This window comes from Lepisma saccharinum, chromosome 7 (assembly GCF_977018435.1).
Source record: "Lepisma saccharinum chromosome 7, izLepSacc3.1, whole genome shotgun sequence".
Classification (NCBI taxonomy): Eukaryota; Metazoa; Arthropoda; class Insecta; order Zygentoma; family Lepismatidae; genus Lepisma; species Lepisma saccharinum.
This window is the reverse complement of record NC_139235.1, coordinates 5,722,498-5,745,896: the sequence shown is the minus strand read 5'-3', so window position 1 is coordinate 5,745,896 and position 23,399 is coordinate 5,722,498. Positions and strand designations below refer to the sequence as shown.

The 23,399-nt window shown below is 39.4% G+C and overlaps 1 protein-coding gene across 1 annotated transcript in view; it reads left to right on the top strand.

The window, feature by feature from the left end:
• klar (klarsicht) overlaps positions 1–23,399 on the top strand; it is a 495,292-nt gene that overhangs the window by 145,621 nt on the left and 326,272 nt on the right. The window lies entirely within an intron of this gene.

Below are 23,399 nucleotides of genomic sequence, written 5' to 3'. Positions count from 1 at the left end.
GAAGTTGTGTGATTTTTTTTTCAATCCACTTGTCGCCCTTGAGTTAGGCAACACACACAACGCTTTGCAGGGAAACTATTATTTCTAGGCTCAAAAATCGAAAACGTTCCTAGCCAGAAAGTGGTTATGAGTGGGCGTTGTCACTGGTAGGGCGCCAAACCGCCTATATGGGGGAATTTTCAGAATGAAAGAAGAAAGAGGAGAGTCAGGCTACTGAATAGTAGAAATACAACAATAATTACTATCGTCTCTATGCTTTTAGAGCACAGAAGTAGGAAGAAAGAGGAAAGAAGAAAGCCATAAAAATGGACGAAGAGATAAAACTGTCGCTAGACAGAAAAGGAAGAAAGGTAGAAGAGTAGAAATAGGCACAAGAAACCAAAAAGAAAGTGGCAAATTCCAGTTCACTCACATCAATAATTTGATTCGAAAAATTAAGAGAGGAATATTGATATTATGTGTGTGTGTGTGTGTGTGTGAGAGAGAGAAGAAAGACGAAAGACATAGAAATTGAGGAAGGAAGTTCCAAAGACATAGAAAAAGAAAAGAGAGAGAGAAATAGGAGAAAAGGAGGCGGATATTCCATTTTTTTTTTACAAACAAACCAAAACTGTAGCCCCTAATAAGATCCTATATCCTGGAAGAAATGCCCCTTTCTTATGACCGCCTGCTCACTTCGTCATTTGTGTCAACTGCTACACCTGCATCCGTTATAAAACCTCAAGGAAGGCTCTCACGAACCCAGAATCCCGTTCGAAACTGATAAAAGACCGAAGCGAAGGATTGCCAGGATGAAAAATGCGAGGAGGAATTTGTCATCATTAAGTCGTCGTCTTGTTGAACAAGCCGACAGCCTAACCGAAGATTCGATCTGATAAATCACATTTTTCTTTCTTCCTTGGTTTCTGTAGTGTGCCCTGTACAGTTGCTTTCCTCATCAAATTGCTTTCTTTTTTGTACCAACGAAAACTTGTGTAGTGGTGTGTGACGTAACGAAAAAACTATGGGATGACCAACAAGAACGTCATTATAAAGAAAAAAATAGTAATTTATTGCACCCTTTCTAACAGTACCTTCAAGCCAGAAAATATTACAACAGCTTACAGTTCTTTAAAAACGAAATAGCAAAACTACACCATCAAAGTAAATACATTAAATAATGGTACTCTTATTTTTAATCAAGACAATTGTTATTTCATTTAGTTCGCTCGCATATCGTATGCTTTTCTTTTTGTTTTTTATCGAAGGGCATCTTGTGTTGGCTGAAGATGGCAAATAGCCCAAGTGCTGACGTGCCCATACAGTCTGGTGCCTGTAGACAAATGTTGAACCAAATTTGGACAAAATTAATAAACAAAAACTTTTGGAAGTGTTTATTTAGTGTCCCTAAACTTACGTTAATTTTCAATACTTCGCACTCCGGAAAATTCTGCTATGTTGAAAATACGTCAGCCATGTTGGATTGTATATATCAGTTTAGTTTAACTATAACTCCTATACTACTTTACATAAAGATCTGTTTTTTTTAAAAAAATCATCTTTTGCACAATATAAAAGGTTTTTTTTCTCTACTTGCAGCCATTTTGTAGTAATTTCGTAAATAAACTAAAAAAAAAGTCCTCCCCGATGGCGTAATAATAACAACACAGTGCTTCAGATCCCACTTTAAACTGTAGGTCCAGCCCTTGTGGCCTTTCTATGCCTAACGTGAACTTATCAACTAAAAAAAAAACATTCAAATTTAAACTTACAAAAAATTTTCATTACAAATAATTTCCATTTCTGAATACCTTTTTATAGATAATGAATATGAGCAAACTGTTTCAACTTGAAACAATAGTTTATGGATCCTAATGTGTGAAAATTTGAGTATTACAGCACCGAAGATACAAATATACTTCAAAACTTTTTTTGTATTTGATGTCTTGTTTCGTATATCTTTCAGTAGTTCCCAAAGAATAAATGCCTCACTTATATTCTGTAGGAGTGCAGAAGGCAATTGAATTCGTTTTGTGACTGAATTTATCATTTCTATGCTAACTAGTGACGTAAACCCGGAACAGATACCACAGATGTTTGTTCGTGAAAGATCCGTCGATTTTCGAACTTCAGCGCCATCGTCCGGCGTCTATTGTAGTTAGAGGCCTCAGTTACATGTCCTGGAAGTAGGCGATGTTCATCAAGATGAGTTACACGTTCTTTTAGCACACCGAAGGAGATGTGGAGACTCAAGCTAGCTGTCCTTACCTTATTGTTCGTGTTCAAAAGTTCAGGTGATGTCAACGCTGAAACGACTGAGCGCGTTCCATGTTCTTTTGTGGTTTTACAGTCCTAACAGGTGATTCCACGATGTGTGTTCGCTTCCACTTCACGCCTATCACCGGTGGTTTAAACTAAGTTTGTTTGACCCCCTTACTTAAGGTTTCCTTGACCTTGCGCCTGTTTCGTAAATGTGTCTAGCTCGAAGAAACACATTGATACAGTGTTGCCACGTCAAGGGAAATTTCGATCTTTAGGAATTTATTCCCGATTCACGATCAGAACTTCCCAACTCGGGAACTATGGAAATTCCAATGAAACCAGTTCCATCTCAGGAACTGTTCTTTACCGGTTCGATCGTCCTACTAATTGCCTCTGCGGAGGATTAATTTGGCGTTTGAAATAGCTGACATTACCCACACCTGTGTAACTGCTAACCTACACTAGCCTACAAGCAAGATATCTGCAAAATACTCGAAATATACCGTGCGTGCATTTCCTTGAGAGGCCGAGAGATCGGGAGAAGTGTGGCGGGCGGCGCTAACGGACATGCCGACATTTTCACCCAGTATACCCTCGACAGCATTTGGTTCGCTCGGAATCATTTGGAGGTTTCGAATGTGCAACACTGTATCAGATTCTCGATAAATTTCCTTCCACCTATTCTCGTTTAGACGGATATGCCTTAATGCCTATTAATTACAATTAGAAATTGTTTACCTGCTTGAAAGTTTCCATCGTAATTAATTGCATTATCGTAATTAAGAGTGAAGGGGGGAAAGTAGATGCAATTTGCTTATCCACGCCGCTGAAGCAAGTGCTTATGCTGTGTCGTGCCGAATGCGTTCCTTCCTGGTTGGACCCATTCGCAAGGAGAAACAATTGTCCCATCCTTTCTTCAACAGATGCTGTAATAAAGCTAACAAACTTTGAATTGGGATGCGACCCACCTAACTGAAGGTAATGGAAGCCAAGGAATTAGAGAAGGAAAATCCGAGATATGAGTACCAGAACTAATTGCACTTTCCCATCTCTCTAAGTGCTGCATCTCAGGAGAATTAAAGGACTATTAACATCCTTTCTGCAGGCACCAACGACAATAGAGACCTCTTGGTTGTATTTACTTGATTGCCAACAACCTCTTGCATTGGTTAAGTGGTGCATTCAGTGCTCAAAGTGTGTATGTGTTGGGAGGGGGGAGGGGAGTACCAGCTAGCAACATTTTCGCAAAACATCTCCAAGTTGTCTCATTGTCATCTATCATGTTAAACCTTACTATAATTCCTCCAGCTAACATTTTCTACTTCATGCGCTGGATGCATTTAAATATTGCAGGGCTGAAAAATGGTCAGTGAGATCAGTTTTTTTATCGTACTTAGTAATTTTTCAGCATTTTTATGATCAGTAGCGTCAGTGGGCATTTGTTTTAATTAGGTACGGTCAATAAATAACCGGATTAATGCCGTGAAAAAGCGAAATAAAGTGACAGAGTGATGAAACTTACGGGATATGTAGGCCAGGCTGGGGTACGCCACATGTCTGCGAGACGAGTTCCTGACCGCGTCGCTAGGTGGCAGCACTGGCGAGGAAGGGAGGCTGTGTATGTGCAACTTGCCTCCAAGGCGACAGTCATTCAATGAGGTGAGACATGATCGCAAAAATGGGCTGGGAATGCTTAGATCATCCCCCTACAGCCCTGACCTATCCCCGTGTGACTTTCATGTGTTTAGCTCACTGATATGTGTCCTGCTCGAAACCGACCCGCCCTCATACACTTGTTTTCGGGACATGCACTCACCACCATACACAGCAGTCATACTCTCGTAAATATTCCCTGCTGTGTGTTGCCTAGCCCTCTGCCGTCAAAAACTGTATCACGGATCGCTGAATCTCCTTTGTGGCACCTGACACTGTGAGCGTCGTGCCTCACCTTACTGAATGACTGACCGGCGCCTTGGAGGCAAATTGCACATACACAACCCCCCTTCCCTGCCAATGCTGCCACCTAGTGATGCGGTCTCGAACTCGTCTCGCAGACATGTGGCGTACCCCAGCCTGGCCTACATATCCCGTAAGTTTCATCGCTCTGTCACTTTATTTCGCTTTTTCACGGCATTAATCTGGTTATGTATTGACCGTACCAAATACATTCAACTGTAGATGGCAAAAAAGGTAAAGGTACCCCTGTGCGTGTGCATACACGCCATGATGGCATGTGGGGGTGATGTGAAGGTATAGAGCTCCACATTTTCTTGATCTCGGCCATAGTTGGGATGATGTGATCCGCATCATGCCTGGCCGCCTCTCCAGGTACCAATTTATACAACACTGGGTGAGCCTCAGAACAGTGCAGAAACGGAAATGACTGGAAAAATTCCTGATCCAGATCACCTGCCCCTGGATTTGAGCCCAGGTTTTCCGCGTGGTATTCATTGTTCGTACCAGTTCTTGAGTGCTTACTTCAACTGCTGAAAAGTTCAATTTTTTCTGACAGACGACCATGTTTCCCAGTATATTATTTGATACCACGTACATGAGATCAAGGTATATCTTATTAATATCACAAATCGCAGTCGAAACCCGAACGATAGAGCAATCTTTACAGGTGGTTGCCACCTTGGGCTGCAAGTCGATTCACCCTTTCGTCTCTAACTCGAGAAGACCCAACCGTTATGGGGACAGTTCCTTCCCAGAGGCTTTGGTTTCTCTCACTCTTCATAAAAAATTTCCTCTTATCGCTGGTAAACCCCAGACGGGGTTACCAGCTCCGGCTGCAAGTCAAAATCTTCAGGGAAACCTCTCGCGGCCCAGCGGTTGAGAAACACTGACTTAGAGTGTTATGACAAACTATATCTACCACTGTACCTAACTATTTCTGGGCGGCATGTGGGTAAGGAATCTGCATCTTTGCTCACGTATGCCAGCACGAATATTAAGTCAAAATTTTGTGTAATTTGTTAAGCAAAAGTCGCCCTTCGATCTCTCGTTGGGTCAGCGACGTCGGCAAAAGATCAGCTAGCAATAAAAATTCCGTAGAATTAACTGATTTCTTGAATTAATAAGACTTTTTGGTAATCATAAAGAAGAAATTCAATAGCTTCTACTATATATGGTAATTTTGACCAAAGTTTTTGGCAATACGAAACAAATGTCTACGTTTGCTAGAAGAATTTGGGACTGGTGGACAATCGTTCGTTTGTCATGTATGTAAACAAATGTTTTTTTTTGTTGTTGTTATTATTCCAAACAAACTTTTCCTCTGCGCAGATAAATTGTTCTCTGGCCACGAATTAGAATTTGTGTTGTATTTTAGTTTATACTAAACGTGTCTGCCTTCTTAAAGAATATATCCATTCGCCCTCCCAAGTAAATGGTTCTAGTGCCGCTACTGCTTTGAACATTTTTCCTAAGCCCTGCGACAGGTTAACTTTGCAGCAACTTTTCGCATACATAAACCCAAACGTCCCCACAGAATATAGTTCCGCTGCAATACTGCAGAACACCTGCTGCAAACTTATCCTGAAGCGGAGCTTAGTCTTGTCCACTCGCCTCACGTAATAATGTCGCAGTTTTATTCTTTACATCTCATCTTTGCTGTATACAGAATCGATTTGCGACAGTCGATAGATGTCGGGCAAGAAGTATATTCCAACTCCTATGTTACATCCAGAATCATTCCAACCTAAAGATACACAATCATCAAGTAAGGAGCTGCTCAAATCGTAGTGTATAGAAATATTTCTCGAAACCAAAAACTTTAATTTCAGAGTTACGAGAAATTCAAAAATGTACTGCAAATCGTGGAAAGGTGATACAATGTGAAAGTCTTAACACAGAACTGAGGTGAATAACCGAGAATCAAAAATTAAACTAGCGTTGGTAACGCAAATTAAATTTTAGAATCCTTGTAACATGCAAACTACGTAAATCGTAAATTAAAGAGTTTGGAACCACGGAACGTTTATTAATTTCCCCACTTGAATCTCACACTGCGACAAACAAGAAATAAATGAAATAATAGCAATTACGAATTTTGAAATCTGTCAATAAAAACATAGCCTATATTTTTCAAAACCACCTCATTTATTAAAATTTGTTACATTATCATCCAAAAGACATGATATTCAGTTACCTATTTACACACTTTTCTTCTTGTGGCATTCTATATAGGGTCGCTGTTGTCCGTCGGCCGTTTTCAAGTATCTTCTACGTACAGGGCTCAATTTCATTAATGAAGACACTTTAAAACTAATAATTTATGCTACTTACCTGCGCAATCCAGTATCTAGTCTCTGGATTAAACTAATGATAAAGTTTGATTGTTAGTTTTTTGGAAACCATGAATTTAGAATGCATTGTTTAGAAACATTTATGCTTGCATTGTTACTGAATCTACAAATAAATCGTGCTCTTTGGTGAAGGATTGATTCGCGTTGTGCTAATTCTCTCGTGTAAATATCAATTTACTGGTGACAGTAACGAGCCCATATTTATAGTATCAAGGGGACCCAGATTCGGTACAGGCACATTCCACATTGATTCAGTTCACACTTAAAATTGTACGTCCAATCCCGACTATAGTGGAGATAAGAAACAAACTTTGAGAAGGTTTTTCTTAATTCCAAATTTGGGGCCAGAGGAAGACCCCCACGTTTCAGGAGACAATCTGTCCTGATAGTGAACAAGAAAATCTTGGTAATTCAATAAATATTTATTCCAAGGGACAGGTTTTGGAGACATCAACAAATTATTCCTGCCCCCCCCCCCCTCCCTTTGAAAAAAATATAAGCGTGCTGAAACAACTTGCAAGGAAATCATTACTCAATTATTGCAAATCCAACGCCTGATGCATGTAATTTTGACCAGATAACTTTTACTTTACATGTACACCATTGAGGTTAGAAGAGGAGGAGCACCAAAATTCAAAACGCGTTGTATTTGAGAAGGGGGGGGGTGTTCCTGGGGCTTCCCGAAAGACTTACCAATAAGCACAAAAATTAAATAATGAAAATTTACTTGTTTAGCATAATCGATGGTTATTTATATCCTCTGAAGAATTACGTATATTGGGAACATACGGCTTTGAGTGACAGTATCAAATAAGATTTATGTACATTTACCTAGGGTAATTGTACAGCGTCTCTCAAAAGTTTTAGGACAACGACATTTTAAACTAGGCAACCCAATTTACACAAGGCGTTGGTGGGTTGCGTGTAGAGTTAGGCTCAATTTCAGGGTTGCCACATGCACATTAGATATTTATAAAATACGTGAAAGAAAGATATCCAAATATTATTGCATAAAACTAGAAAAAAAATCAGTATTACATTTGTTGCAAGAAAGAAACAACGTCGATTTTCTAGTATTTCATTGTTGATGAGTCTACACAAAGGAAAAGTGGAGAGAGGAAACGAAAGGGAACAAAGGAGAGGAAAAAAGAGAAAGCAAAAGGAGAAGAGGAAAAGTAAAGAAGGGAAGAAAATAGAGGAAAGAGGAAGTGGATAGGAGAAGTAATGAGTGGAAAGGAAAAATATGCGAGGAGAGATGAGGAAAATGGAGCAAAGAGGAGAGAAGAGAGGAAGGAAAGCGAGGTGATAGAAGAGGAGGAAAGGAGATTGGAGAGGAGAGGAGGAGACGAGAAGAGGGAAGTGGAAAGTAGAGTAAAAGAGAGAAAGAGAAAAGAACAAAAAAGGAGAACAGAGCCGTGGAGTCGGAAATATAAGACAGGAGAGGAGATAAGAGGAGTGGAGAAGAGTGGGATGAAGCCAAGTGGCGAGAAAAGTAGGGAAGGCGGTATGAGATAAAAATAGAGGAGAAGGATGGGAGAGAAGAAGGAGAAGGATAAGTTAAGAACAGAAGGGACTGGAGACGAGAGGAGAGAAGGGGTAGTTGCAGAAAATACGTCTCGGCGTCAAGAACTGATGCATTGATAAAATTATCGACATGAAACATTCATTAACATTTTATAATGTATTGGAGAATGTATTAGATCGGTGCGAAATTCCTTTTGGCCGAGTTCAGAGCAAGATAAAATCTTCCACGTAAGATCTTTGATTTTACCTGCGATTATACCACTAAAATCATGAATGTAATTTTCATATTTATAAGAATTATCCAATTTTTCTCCTCTTCTCGGTTCGTTGAAATTGAGATTTTGTTATTTAACATTTCCCCTCCTCCCATCGTTAATTCCAAACTGAATCATTCCGTTTCATACGGCGTGGACAATGAACGCAATGGGATATGTCTAAAACGTACGAAAAGTTTCTGCCACCGGAGGGGTTTGAACCTACGACCATCAGATTATCAATCCTTAACTGTAACCACTACCCCAGAAGCTTTCGCTCCTGAATACAGGTAGAAGGAGCTTACCAATGTGAAATGCAGATCCAACCCCCCCCCCCCTTTCTACATGTCATGTGTAAAGAATACTTGTTTGTTACAAAGAAAACGAAGGTAATACGACTCGGCGAAAACATTTAATGGAGAATTGCACATGATGGAAACTTTTCAGTCGATATTTGTGAAGGTATCTTTGCATTGAACTCGAGTGGAAAAAGGGGTAATATTAGTGTGTCCTGAATTGCCACAAATATAAATGGTTATTTCATTAATATTTGTCAATGTCTTTGAAGCAGAACACAATTATCGTTAGAGTATCATAATTCAAGATCTGATACGTGAAAATATCCCTTTGAACGTGTGTCAATTCATTTATTTGTTTATTTTTTTTATTAAATTCCAGTTTTATTACAATCTAGCCACTATACACTATTATTACAAATAATGTTGCCATGCTCTTGTTTAATAGAAGGAGAAATATTTTTAATAAGAAAAAGAAAGAACACTTCGTAAGGAGGATCGAACCTAGGACTGCTTACAATGTTCTCAAGAACTCTAACCAATACACTACGTCCTTAATTATTCTGTCGCCTCAATATTGTAAACGTTATCCTGAAAAAAAATCAATACTCTCATATTGCTCTGTACTTCTATAATTACTTTATACACTTGCATTTGAAATCTTACTCTGAATTTCTTTCTTCGTATTAGTATATCTAAGGTTGTGAATATATTTTATTTGTAATTTTATAACGGTTACATGAACATCTACGAAATAGTTCCTTATAACTTGGTATCTATAAAGAGATACATTCAAGTTTTCAAATGATTTTAGACCACTAGATTTTGGCAAGGGATTATATGTGATCCGTGTCCAGTCATCATTGCTGAAACAAACGTTTGAAAACTCTGTGGAATTTTCATTCTGAGATAAGTTGCCTTACTTGCTACATGTATGCGAACTACACTCTGTCCCACTTTTCTCTGGTAAACAAAACAAGTATCTGAACAGCGATGAACACATGAGAGGAACGGGATTGCGTGGAGGGAGGAGATCCACTGCAGTTACCAGCCTTTCCAGCAGCGTGTACTGCCTCGCTTGTCAATTTGCATTCAGGAGGTAGTTTCACAGTTACAAACTATTTTGGCCTTGATAAGAAGTTTAGTGTAAATAGTCTTTTTGTTTATATATTATTATTATTCATCCTCATCCTCTCGATTAGCCAAAAATAAAATAAGAAAAGTCCTCCTCCGTGATCGTGCGGTCTAAGGCGCTGTGCTTTGGACTCCGACTGCGGGACGACATGTGTTCGTGTCCGCCTGGGTTCAGTCTCTGGGTTCTCGGCTTGTAGGACCGGTGGCAACGCACCATCGTGAGGAAATTGGGGAGCTACGAGAGAGTAGCGTAACCCGGTCTCGTAAATCTCCTATGGGGAATGTTCCTGGGTAAACAAAAAATAGTCGATCAGACAATTCGATTATCGAAGGTGATAACAGAACTTCCGGTTTGACCAAGTTTCCAATATAAGCTAGTGGAATAGAGATTGTCTTCGAGCTTACTTTGTTAAAAAGGAGCGGATACAAAATGGATCACTTGACATTTTTAAGTGACAGAGAATTAAAGGTACCTCGAAGAAATTGACCAGTTCCCGGAGCCATTGGATGAAGATTTATGGAACAATAGAAATCTTTACTGAGACAATGTTGATCCTCTACCAATGGTTTCGTTTTTTTTGTTTTCAGTTGATGTTTTAGTCCACTTTGTGCACAGTAAGGCTAATCGGGACTGGACCTATAGTTTAAGTGGAATCCGAACCACTATGTGCCTCGACCGGGTATCGAACCAATGGTTTCGTTGGTATATACATTAAACAAGAAAGTTGATTCGCTTATAAATTAAGTAACAGACTTTTTATATTAAAAAAGAAGTAAATAATAATAAATTCTTAAAGGTAAAAGGAAGATTAAATACACCCATGAAAAACAAAGATATTCTGCTTAGCCTAATAGTTATAAAGTGAACATTTTATTTCTAATTAATAAAACCACAGATCAATTTTTACATTCGATATCTGGTGGAGGCACAATGTGGCTTAAACTGTAGGTTGAGTCCCGAATAGTCTTACTGTGCATAACGTGTACTTAAAACAAAAAAATCTGAAATGTACTCTGATTATATCGGAATGGATAATTTTTCGACATTGTGGATCACTAGAACACAGCTCTCTTAATTGTTCTTTCTTCCACAGATAAAAACATGCATGGTTGTAAAAATTTACATCTTTTAAATTTGTTATGCCAACATATGTGCGTTAGAAAATTATAATTTAAAAACACTTAAATATTTCATTGGGTTTATTTAACGGCGATGAAGTGACGTGTCTAGGGCCTACTTTCTCATGTCGTGGTTCACAGTTTTTTTGCATTACTGCCTGAATCCACTGAGTTTTCGTATCTGGTCTATCGAAAAAAGATTCACAGATACTTGAGAAAAATTATTCGTTCTGGACCTCATATTGCAACCAACAGCCACGCAATGATTGTCGTCTTTTCTGCAAGATATTACCCTTACATATTAATAATCCATGTTACTCTTTCAAAACCAGAAGTAGGGTCCCGGCCGTGCCGAACAGGAACGAAATTGTAAACATCAGGTGAATAACCCATAATGGTTGAGGGTTCGACGTGCTGACCCCACGTCACTCCATCTGGTTGAAGATCACTAGCAAGGATTGTGGGAGGAAGACTGGCAGTCGGGAGATAGGCCAAGGCCCTTCGAGAGCTGTTGAGACATGCGTTATTGTTATTATTAAAATAAGAAAAACAAGGGAATGAGGAAAAATTAATAAAAAAAATATTTATCTATATTAAACCAACCATTCAATTTTATTTTGTTTTTCATGGATCGGTTGCCCTACTACGCGGTAATTCCAATAAGTATCTTGCATGTTACACGATAAAGCACATATTACTATCCGAATACTCATTCAATAAGCATTTTTCTTTGCCAGGAATCATTACTTATTGCATGTTGAGCTAGTGCCCACCTAGCCGCCTCTGATGAAATCTATTATTCTTCAGATTGTCTTTAAAATTCGACTCTGGTCACTTGTAATTTGCTGGGTGTAGACGCTGTGCATCGACCCACAATGTTTTGCGATAACAAGCGACCTTGTGAAGCGTGACTCATGAACGCGAACAAGCTAGGCTACCAAGCTTATCTGCCTTTGAATGCCAAGTCATTTTTTTAACCTTTCCCGAACGCGATTCCTACTGTAGAAGTATATATATATTATCTCAAAAGAGCGAGAAAGGAAATTCAACCAATGTTCTCCCGTCGTATAAAACAAAATATTATCTATTAAATGAAAAGTTCACGATTGTCAATAAACGGTTTAACCAATCTGAGCTTTCAGGAACTTTTCACGCATAATTCCACTGTCTAGGCCAATGACAGAAAAGCAAGCAATACTTTTATTTATTCTTTAAATCAATTAAAGGAATGTGTAAGAATTTATAAGAAATAAAGAGCAAACGGAACGACTGTTGTTCTACCTTAAAAATTGTTGTTCTTCGAAATAGTAAAATAAGAAGGATTTAATCCAACACCTTAACACACTGTTTCACGACTCTCTATTGACTAACAGTGTCAAATGTGATGTGATTTTATGAATACAATTTTCCGCCTGTTTACGTATAACGTCTCGCACATTTGGCAGTTCGCAAACGTTTTTGCAACCGCTGTAATTATTTCCTGTTACCATACGTAACAGCAAATACATTTCATAAGACTGTTCTAGACACGAGACTTGCGTCAGAAAACAAGCATTTCGTATGTTGCAGTATCACAAGAAGAGAACATCGCCCTGCAATGTTCAAGACTCAAGATATTTTTCATTCATAATGTCCAATCAACATAATAAGTTAGAAGAAGTAACTAGCATTTTCACAACAACTACCAATATTCTTGTTTTTCTTCATCACTTCCAAAATATATTCTCGAAGATAGCTAGCTGCTTTACTATTATACAAAAAAAAATTCAACTACGTGTATATCCAAGGACATTTACAATATTGGAGGAACAGAATACTTAAACATTGTTGATTCAACGGAAGGTAAGGGCGTGGTGTAGTGGTGTCGGCCCCCGTGGTGGAGTGGTTAGCACATCGCGCTATGACGCCGGGGGTCTCGGGTTCGAATCCCGGCTCGGGCATGGATGTTTGTGATTGTCTGTCCTGAAATTGAGAATTGAATGAAATGATATGGGCTGCTAGCGGTCCCAGGTTCGATCCTCCATACGAGGTGTTCTCCTTTATTTAATTCTCCTTCCATTAAACAAGAGCAAGGTGACATTATTTGTAGTAGTAGTGTAAGTGGTTACATTGTTCTACATCTGGAATTTGCTAAAAAAAAAATAAACAAATAAATGAATTGACACACGTTCAAAGGGATATTTTCACGTATCAGATCTTGAATTATGATACTCTAACGATAATTGTGTTCTGCTTCAAAGACATTGACAAATATTAATGAAATAACCATTTATATTTGTGGCAATTCAGGACACACTAATATTACCCCTTTTTCCACTCGAGTTCAATGCAAAGATACCTTCACAAATATCGACTGAAAAGTTTCCATCATGTGCAATTCTCCATTAAATGTTTTCGCCGAGTCGTATTACCTTCGTTTTCTTTGTAACAAACAAGTATTCTTTACACATGACATGTAGAAAGGGGGGGGGGGGGGGTTGGATCTGCATTTCACATTGGTAAGCTCCTTCTACCTGTATTCAGGAGCGAAAGCTTCTGGGGTAGTGGTTACAGTTAAGGATTGATAATCTGATGGTCGTAGGTTCAAACCCCTCCGGTGGCAGAAACTTTTCGTACGTTTTAGACATATCCCATTGCGTTCATTGTCCACGCCGTATGAAACGGAATGATTCAGTTTGGAATTAACGATGGGAGGAGGGGAAATGTTAAATAACAAAATCTCAATTTCAACGAACCGAGAAGAGGAGAAAAATTGGATAATTCTTATAAATATGAAAATTACATTCATGATTTTAGTGGTATAATCGCAGGTAAAATCAAAGATCTTACGTGGAAGATTTTATCTTGCTCTGAACTCGGCCAAAAGGAATTTCGCACCGATCTAATACATTCTCCAATACATTATAAAATGTTAATGAATGTTTCATGTCGATAATTTTATCAATGCATCAGTTCTTGACGCCGAGACGTATTTTCTGCAACTACCCCTTCTCTCCTCTCGTCTCCAGTCCCTTCTGTTCTTAACTTATCCTTCTCCTTCTTCTCTCCCATCCTTCTCCTCTATTTTTATCTCATACCGCCTTCCCTACTTTTCTCGCCACTTGGCTTCATCCCACTCTTCTCCACTCCTCTTATCTCCTCTCCTGTCTTATATTTCCGACTCCACGGCTCTGTTCTCCTTTTTTGTTCTTTTCTCTTTCTCTCTTTTACTCTACTTTCCACTTCCCTCTTCTCGTCTCCTCCTCTCCTCTCCAATCTCCTTTCCTCCTCTTCTATCACCTCGCTTTCCTTCCTCTCTTCTCTCCTCTTTGCTCCATTTTCCTCATCTCTCCTCGCATATTTTTCCTTTCCACTCATTACTTCTCCTATCCACTTCCTCTTTCCTCTATTTTCTTCCCTTCTTTACCTTTCCTCTTCTCCTTTTGCTTTCTCTTTTTTCTTCTCCTTTGTTCCCTTTCGTTTCCTCTCTCCACTTTTCCTTTGTGTAGACTCATCAACAATGAAATACTAGAAAATCGACGTTGTTTCTTTCTTGCAACAAATGTAATACTGATTTTTTTTCTAGTTTTATGCAATAATATTTGGATATCTTTCTTTCACGTATTTTATAAATATCTAATGTGCATGTGGCAACCCTGAAATTGAGCCTAACTCTACACGCAACCCACCAACGCCTTGTGTAAATTGGGTTGCCTAGTTTAAAATGTCGTTGTCCTAAAACTTTTGAGAGACACTGTACATAGAATGTTATTCAGGAACTTTTACTTTTCATCAACTGGATCTTTTTTTGTATTCAATAAATATTTAATTCTTTAATCTTTATCTACTTGACATTAATTTCCTTACCAAGACAGTTGTTTTTATACAAATTTTGGCGATCTTAAGTACACGTGAGCTAATGAATAGGTACTGTTCTTGAACCTTCTTTTTACCTATTCAAGAAATAATAACAATACATTAATTAATTTACATATTTTGATGAATATTTTAATTAAATTTAATATAAACATTTATATTATTAATTCTGAGACACTTGGTTCAGACCCCCCCCCCCGCCCCAAATATATATCTAGATACGTGCGCCTGGGCCCCATGTGGATTAAATCCGCTAGCTGAAACTGTAATAAATATATCTTTAATTTCACAATTCCAGAAACTGACTCATTTCCCATCACCGCCTTTCAGCGGCGAACATAATGAGTTTTGCACGATCGATAATTTGAAAAGTCTTTCAGTGCTCAAGTTCGTACCAGCTTTCTGTTGGACACTTTCGATCTGTCTGCTTACCCATCCAATACCTTTTCTCCATTTTTTAATGTCTATTGATAGGCTACTACTGTTTTGCGCAAAGAACTAATTTTCACATAATACGTGGCATAATCTGCCATGCATAAGCGTATCCAGGCTTGAAGTAAAAGCAAATGCAATGTTCTCGAGTGTCGTTCTTATCCGAGGGAATTATGTTAATGAATTATCAGTTTTGCTGCAGTGAATGCTCTTACATAGGTTGTAATTCAATAGTGATGAGCGTTTAGAAATGCATGTGTGCTGAAACTACACCAACCATAACCAGCATGCCCCATTTATTATATAACCCAGACAAGCGTGGTAATCTTACCATTGTAAAGGAAACAACAAAATTGCTTTGCAGCCAGCAGAATCATGATATTTCCTTTTCATTGCAGTGGAGTTGTGATGTTTTATAGAAAATCAGAATAAGAAAGAGTACTGGTAGGGATTTCTTCATGTTCAACATACAGGGTCTCATTTTAATGGCGCCCACGGACCACATATTCGTGTAGAGGTGTCACGTATACAAACTGCATTGTTGTTCTTTGAGGTATAGGATCATAGATGGCAGCATGCAAAAAGAACGACGTTTATATTTGATGATACATAAAGCAGTTTAGAAAGTGGGCCAGAGATGGCAGCACCCAAGAAAACTTATACAATTGTAAATAGAGAAAAAGGAAAGTGCTGATGTGGTGAAATAATGATTGTAAATATTAATACTAATTATAATGAAAGAAATAAATGAACTTAATACAATAACAGGATATAAATAAGGTGGAAAGGGTGATTAATATTCAGTAATAGCATAAGTGATAATGATGTAAAAGTAAAGAAGTCGAATTGTAATCGACAAAGAAGCCCAGAGAAGAAAAAATACACAACATGTAATAATTACAAGAAGAAGAAGCCTTAGTAATTATAAGAAGAAGAAACCGTAGTAGTAATAAGAAGATGCCTTATTAATTACAAGAAGAAGAAGCCTTAGCAATAAGAAGAAGCCTTAGCCAATACAAGAAGAAGAAGCCCAAAGAAGAAGATTGGCTACAATTAATAAGAAATAAAAATATTGTATGAAAAGATTGCCAAAGTTATCTAATATTTGTATATAATTATTCAAGAATATATTACGAATTGTACCCTCCGTAGTGGGTTAAATCTATTGTTTCTTTCCATATATTCGTAGTGTTAGTCACCCTGATCTGTGCCCAGAGGTATCTCATTGTTTCTACCCTGTGCAAATTGGCAGATGCTCACGTGAGAGGACGTGGCAGAGGACATCAAAACAAACCACTTTTCTCAGTAACATTTTTCTCGTTGGTGCGTCAATTCGACGCTACAGCCGTTCAAAAAAGATCGTTTTGCCGCCTGGATGCTGGCAACCCAACACAACATTTGATCGTATCTGTGACGTCATTTCCTGCGGCGAAACAGCGCACGGTAGGGTTGCAAGGAACACACAAATTTTGTGAAAAATTACAAACTACCAACCACATTACTACCTGTAAAACGAAGCGAGAAACGCGTCCAGTAAACCGAACATCATAGCCTATAAGCCAGAAGATCAGCAATCATCTCAGGGGAAGGGGGAAGTGAACCAACGATATGAGAAATGGTAAAAAAAATGTATTCAAAATGAAGTGTCATTATCGGATTTTAACTCAGCCTACATGTCAAATATCAACAACAATAAATTTTATTGTACAGACGGGATCAAATGAAATGTACTTCCCTTTTCCTACCAACTTAAAAGCTAGTTGGAAACTCTTCATTGCTCCTGTATAGATAAGAAAGTGGGGGAGGGCAGTAGAAGAGAAGGCCAACACGCAAACTTGTTTCCAGCAAGCTTTCTGTTGGAGTCTTGGCAGTTTGTGGAAGGATTTTGTGTTCCTATCCACCGTCTTTCTGCCCCCCCCCCCTCTCTCTCTCCCCTTGTGTTTCACGCGCGCCGACACCTGTTTCATTTTAAGTTTGACGTATTTTATTGCATTGACTAATTGCTATTGTGATTGGGTATGAACCAGGTTAGCAATGGAGACATAATGAAGGATCAAAAATACAAAAATTCCTGGCATGAGTAGTTAGTAGTAGTAAAGGTAAGGTAAAGTTCGTCGTTCGTATAGAACCGTGCCAAGAAGGCACATTTAGGGGATGTGGCAGTAGGGCGCCGCATATTCTCGAGTTCGGCCATTTTGGAGGTCAATGATCAGCATCACGCTCCAGCCGTTTTTACTCCCCAGGGATGTAGTAGAAACGAGACAATAAAAATGTTTTACATTTGGCGTATTTGACAGTATTCCTTGGATATTGTCTTGGAAATGTCTGTTAACATCCTAACCCGCAATTTTGTTTAAGGATAAAACTGGCTGAAGGCCGCGAGTGTTCCTGAGAAGTAATGAGCATATCACATAATGCGCAATAGTTTGGCTCGCGTTTTTCGAAATAATAATAATAATAAAAAACAAAATATACAAATCAATTCTACGAATACTTACGTCATTGTGACCATGGAGTGCATTTTGCACACTAACGAGGATCTGGCGTCTAGACATAAGGTCAGTATAATGGTCTGTGGGGTTTGGACTGTGTCCTATCCATCTACGTTTGTAGTTGTCCTTTTACAACTTTCATCTTAACACACCTTTCATTACCCAAAAGTGGAAGAAAAGCGAAATAAAATGAATAAATCAATCGGTTATCGTGTCCCTGCGTTTTTCAATTTATCACCATGACCGAAAATTAATGTTTCACTGATGTAATGCATCACTATAATCATGTGAATTATTTTCCGTCATCACCGTGTGCTTAATCATTCCTTAAAGCATAGACTCTAACGCTGTTGTCCTTAGTGTAATTCATCTTATTGTGTGGAAGTTTTGATGTAGGCAAAGGAATGGTTAAGAATAAATCTCAATTGATTGTTCGAAATTTAAAATATAATAACTCCGAGGTGACGCATATTAACTGTTCTTAGTTCGATGTCAAAGAACGATTTTTCCTATACATTAAAAATAATTCCGGCCTCCGTGGTAGAGTGGTTAGCACAGCTTGCTTAATGACCGGCCTTGGCATTGTGTTCATTATGAGTGTCGCTTCATTAATTTCTTCATTTCATCGACCATCCTCATCGTCGCGTTTAGCCAAAAGTGGCACCAGAAGCGAATTAAAATAAAGCAAATCATCAATCAATAGAACATAGGGTCTCCGGTTCCATAGAGCAGTATGCGAAGCACTCGGTCATGGAGGCCCTCAAAATTGAAATAATAATTGCAACAGAAAACCTGATATTAGAGTATTTGAAGAGTTTAGGCATATTAGAAATTCACGTCAACCAACAACAATTTCACCTGTATTGTGTGATATACGGTTCTGCCCTAACAATTGATTGGTTGATTTGCTTTTATTTCACTTCGCTTTTTGTGCCACTTTTGGCTAATTTGCGAAGATGGGGAAGGGTGATGATATAATGAAATTGATGAATGGACACTCATGCCCTGGCCGGGATTCAAACCCGGGACACCTGGTCTTGTGTATGGGACCGGTGGCCATCCAACGTCGTGAGGAAATTGGGGAGCTACAAATGAGTAGCGTGACGCGGTCACGGAAACCTACAACGACTGAAGGCTTGTCTTCCTGACCACACGTCACCCCATAATTCCCACCTCGGCAGATGGAAGTGAGGCCGGCAGTCGGTAGGTAGGACCTGGCCCTCACGGACTGTTGCGCCACGGGTTATTATTATTATTACCATTTTCAAATAAAGCTTTATCGTTATATATTACCGTATTTCATCGCATAATCGTCGCACCCTGTTTTTGAATCCAAAGAGAGAGATAGAGAGAGAGAGGCGGGAGGGATGATAGGAACACAAAATCCTTCCACAAACTGCCAAGACTCCAACAGAAAGCTTGCTGGAAACAAGTTTGCGTGCTGGCCTTGTCTGCTACTGCCTTCCCCCACTTTCTTATCTATACAGGAGCAATGTAGAGTTTCCAACTCGCTTCTGAGTTGGTGGGAAAAGGGAAGTACATTTCATTTGATCCCGTCTGTACTTACAACTTACATTTGGCTGTTTAAGCCCAGCTACATGTCAATTATATTTGCTTATCTCGTTGCAAGGTTAATATCTACAGGTTTGTGTCCAGATGCCTTGTGGTACTTTTGTTTTGATAACTGAGTATATGAGGTTCACGTTGTTACATTACTACTAAAACACGTACAGTGGGATCCATGAGTATTACTGTGCAAATTGTCCATGACAATTTTCATTAATTTATCTCTTGTATCCTATGTGTTTTTAAGCGACAGATTTTAATGTATGCTGGTGCAGAAGTTGTCAACAGTTTGTTTTGAGTTTTCTTTAAATTCTTGAAGCTCTTATTGGGTCAAATATAGAGCACGAACATGGTGATGGACAATTTGCAGGGTAATACTCATGGATCCCACTGTACAACCACAGTAACAATCTAATTATGAATCAGTAGCGAATATACTGCCCTGTTCACAGTTGCAAACTATTACATGTGTATCCGGTGCGTAGATAAACACAGTCGTCGGAGTGTTTGTTTTACTACTATTTATATCCCTGTATTTTCAACCATTTTTGCCACTTGCCTCAAAATGCCCTGAATATACATTATGTTATGTGTTGCTTACCTTTGGAATTTTGAGTTCTTTCATGTATATTTTGTCATCTGTTCAGTGTGTCACAGACAACTAGTATCAGAAGGACGAAGTGGACAGACTAAATTGTAGATACCAACTTGGTAACTAGATTTGCAAATATTTGATATGCAAGCTAAGACAAAATTCGATATGACTACTCCCACTTGAATTCCATTTTCTTTCTACCATTTTTCGTATCGTTTGTTTACTTCCTGTTAGGTTACAGAACGTGTTTTCTCGTTTTGTTTTACTGTACATAATGTGGCTGATTGTAGCTATGTCATTTTTCACAGAATATGTGTGTTCCTGGCAACCATGTAACGCATCGCTTCACGACGGGATATGACGTCACAAATGCTATCAAATGTTGTGTTGGGTTGCCAGCATAAAGGCCGCAAAACGGGCTTTTTTGAACGACTGTAGCGTCGAAACGATGCACCAACGAGAAAAATGTTACGGAGAAAAGTTGTTTGTTTTGATGTCCTCTATACGTTTCCATTAAAATGACACCCTGTATAATAATATTGCTAAGATAAAATAAAGTGCTTTACTAGGCAACGTATTCAGAAATACCAAGGGGGATGTGTGCAGGTTTGTTTATAGACAGGTTATAGTTTTGATTAGAGTGCAAAAACTTACAATTTTAATTTGTGTCAGGTCGTATTTTTTATATTTTTCACTTATTTTTTCGAGTCTAGTTTGAGACTTCCCTTTGACACAGAGATGAAAACGAGACTGGAGTTATATATCGAGACGATGCCGACAATGAGACAGGTTATTTTCAACTCAGGGGAGTTGATAACGACATGACTTTATCATTCGCAATACATTTATACCCAGTTAATTTCTTTCGTGCATTCTTTTAGTTCTTGAAGGCGAAACGAATTTTAAGCAAGTTAGCAAAGCGTGAAAAGAATTGAATTTACACGGTGCATAAGTGACATAATATATCTAAATATTCGGCATAAAGCCTGTCTGGACAAAATCCAATCAATCCTAACTTATTTCGAATTTCTAGGTTCGGATTAATTAAATAGCTATATTCGAGGACAATTTGAAATACCTAAGTATGCCCTCACAACCGACCTCGACCAGTTTGATTCCAGTGATGCTCTTTCCAGTGTACATCCTGAAGCGTAACCGTATTAAAATTCGTGCCGTCAGATGGCACGGCCGTACCTGGGGAACAAGAGATGACGTCATAGTAGAAAGGCTGGAAGGATGCTTTTGCCCTGGCACAATTGTTTGCGGAATGTTGGTGCGAGATTCGCTGCTCACGTAACACCTCCGACTCGAAGTTTGCAATTAGGTGCGTTCCGCTTGGTTTCCTCGCTCTAGTCACGATTTCGGGCTGATTGCAATCTCAGCAAGAAGTTCCTCCCTTTTGTCTCCGATTTGCTCAGGTTTTTCTTGTATCTCAGGTTTCATCTGTTGCGGTAGAGTATTGTGTGACCGTCAGGCAGTGGTTTTGTGTATAAAGGCAGATTCCTGGAGAGAGATATGTTGTGTTCTTGTTAAGATCTTGGTCAGGTTTACCCGGACTAAAGTGAATTGTGCATTGTGTATTTGTATTGTCTTGAATATGTGGAAATATATGCATGAATGGTTCAAATATTCACATAACAAAATACTTATTGTTTACCCTGAGGCATAATTCCTCGATATTCCGTGGCGGAGTGATTAGCACATCGCTCTACGACACTGAGTGTCCCGAATTCGAATCCCTGCCTGGGCATGGATGTTTGTGAGTGTCCATTCATCAATTTCATCATGTCATCACTCATTCCCATCTTCGCAAATTAGCCAAAAGTGGCACAAAAAGCGAAGTAAAATAAAGCAAATCAATCAATCAATAATTCTTCGATATGAGGAATGTCGTAACCCGTTTTTCGTATTGTAGTATTGAGTGTGATCCTTTATCCAATGCAAGTTCACTAAACCACTGCGTCTATCATACCCTTTCTCAGCGCCCGAATTGCAAGGGGGACGTTTCCCCCCCACTTCCTCTCAGTTTTCTTAAATATTCAGTAGAGCATGTTTTTTCTTCTGCATGCCTAGAGCTTATTCTTGAGGCTCGGCAAAAAAAGAAAATCAACAGTTCACAGATGTCGCCAATGGGAAAGTCCCGATGAACTGTTCTCAATTGTTTGAGAAACCAATCGCCAGTTTTTCTCCCATTAAATCAGATAATAAATGCCCAATTAATATTCACAATACTACACCAGTAATTGCAATTATATTTAAGCCTATTCATGATCTACAAGTGAAAGATGATTAAACTGGTGGCTAATTGCAAAGATGATGATGAGTGGTGATGTGATTCAACTGATGGACACTCACAAAAAATACCCATGCCGGGATTCCAACCAGGACCTATGGAATTTTGATGAACATTCTATAGCTACGTTATTATATATTATATAAATAATAATCTTTGCGAGTGTCACTGTCGCGTTTGACCAAAAGTGGTAAGATCCTATGTTAATAGCAAGTACATTATCTGTAATGGTTCACTGTGCTGTGTGGTAGCGTCTTGTGTCGGGATGTTACCTGTACGTCAACACGCATGTAGTTAACTACTGTTTAATGCACTTTTGACAGCAGAAGCAGTGGGTCCAGTTTTCTAGATTCTTGCTTCGTTCATTCGCGCACTTCTCTTCGTTTGCCGAGGTCGACAACCTAAGAATTTTTCTCTTTTTTGTGGGGGAGGGTGAGCAAAGGAACGATTGCTACGTGTGGAGAGAAGACTGAAACACGTAAGAAAGGAAAATCCTTTCCATAGTGTGCTGAACAGGGTTTCGGAGCGGAGTGCGGAGCGTACTAAAGGAGCGCTCCGGAGCGACTTCGAAGCGTCATTTCTACTCCGCTCCTCGCTCCGGAGCGGAGCGTGGTACGACAGCACTCCGATCCGGAGCGGAGTGGTTCGATTTCTTGAGAGACACGCTCCGCTCCGGAGCGGAGTGGTTCGACTTTTCGAGTCGCACGCTCCGATCCGGAGCGGAGCATGATATAACAGCACTCCGCTCCGGAGCGGAGTGGTTCAGCTTTTTGAGACGTACGCTCCGATCCGGAGCGGAGCGTGATACAACAGCACTCCGCTCCGGAGCGGAGTGGTTCGGCTTTCTAGGACACACGCTCCGATCCGGAGCGGAACGTGATACAGCAGTACTCCGCTCCGGAGCGGAGTGGTTCAGATTTTTTAGACGCACGCTCCGATCCGGAGCGGAGCGTGAGACAACAGCACTCCGCTCCGGAGCGTGGTGGTTTTGACAGCACGCTCCGATCCGGTTAGGAGTTGTTTTTTTACACGAATGCTGTAATGCAACTATGAATAATGGAATGTGCGCATTAAAGCCGACTTCCGTGACGGAGTGGTTATAGTGGAACCACATGGAAAAGAGCCTGCAGTCCTGTTTCCACGTACTCTAGTTGTTGGTCTGCATGATCGCCCCCGCTTGGAGGGGAGGGACAGAGTGGAGCATGGTTCCTTATGGCCCTAGTCGAACGGGTGAAGGGGGAGGTGCGCGGGGACTTTTGGCCGAAGCATTTTTGTTTGTGTTCGCTCTACA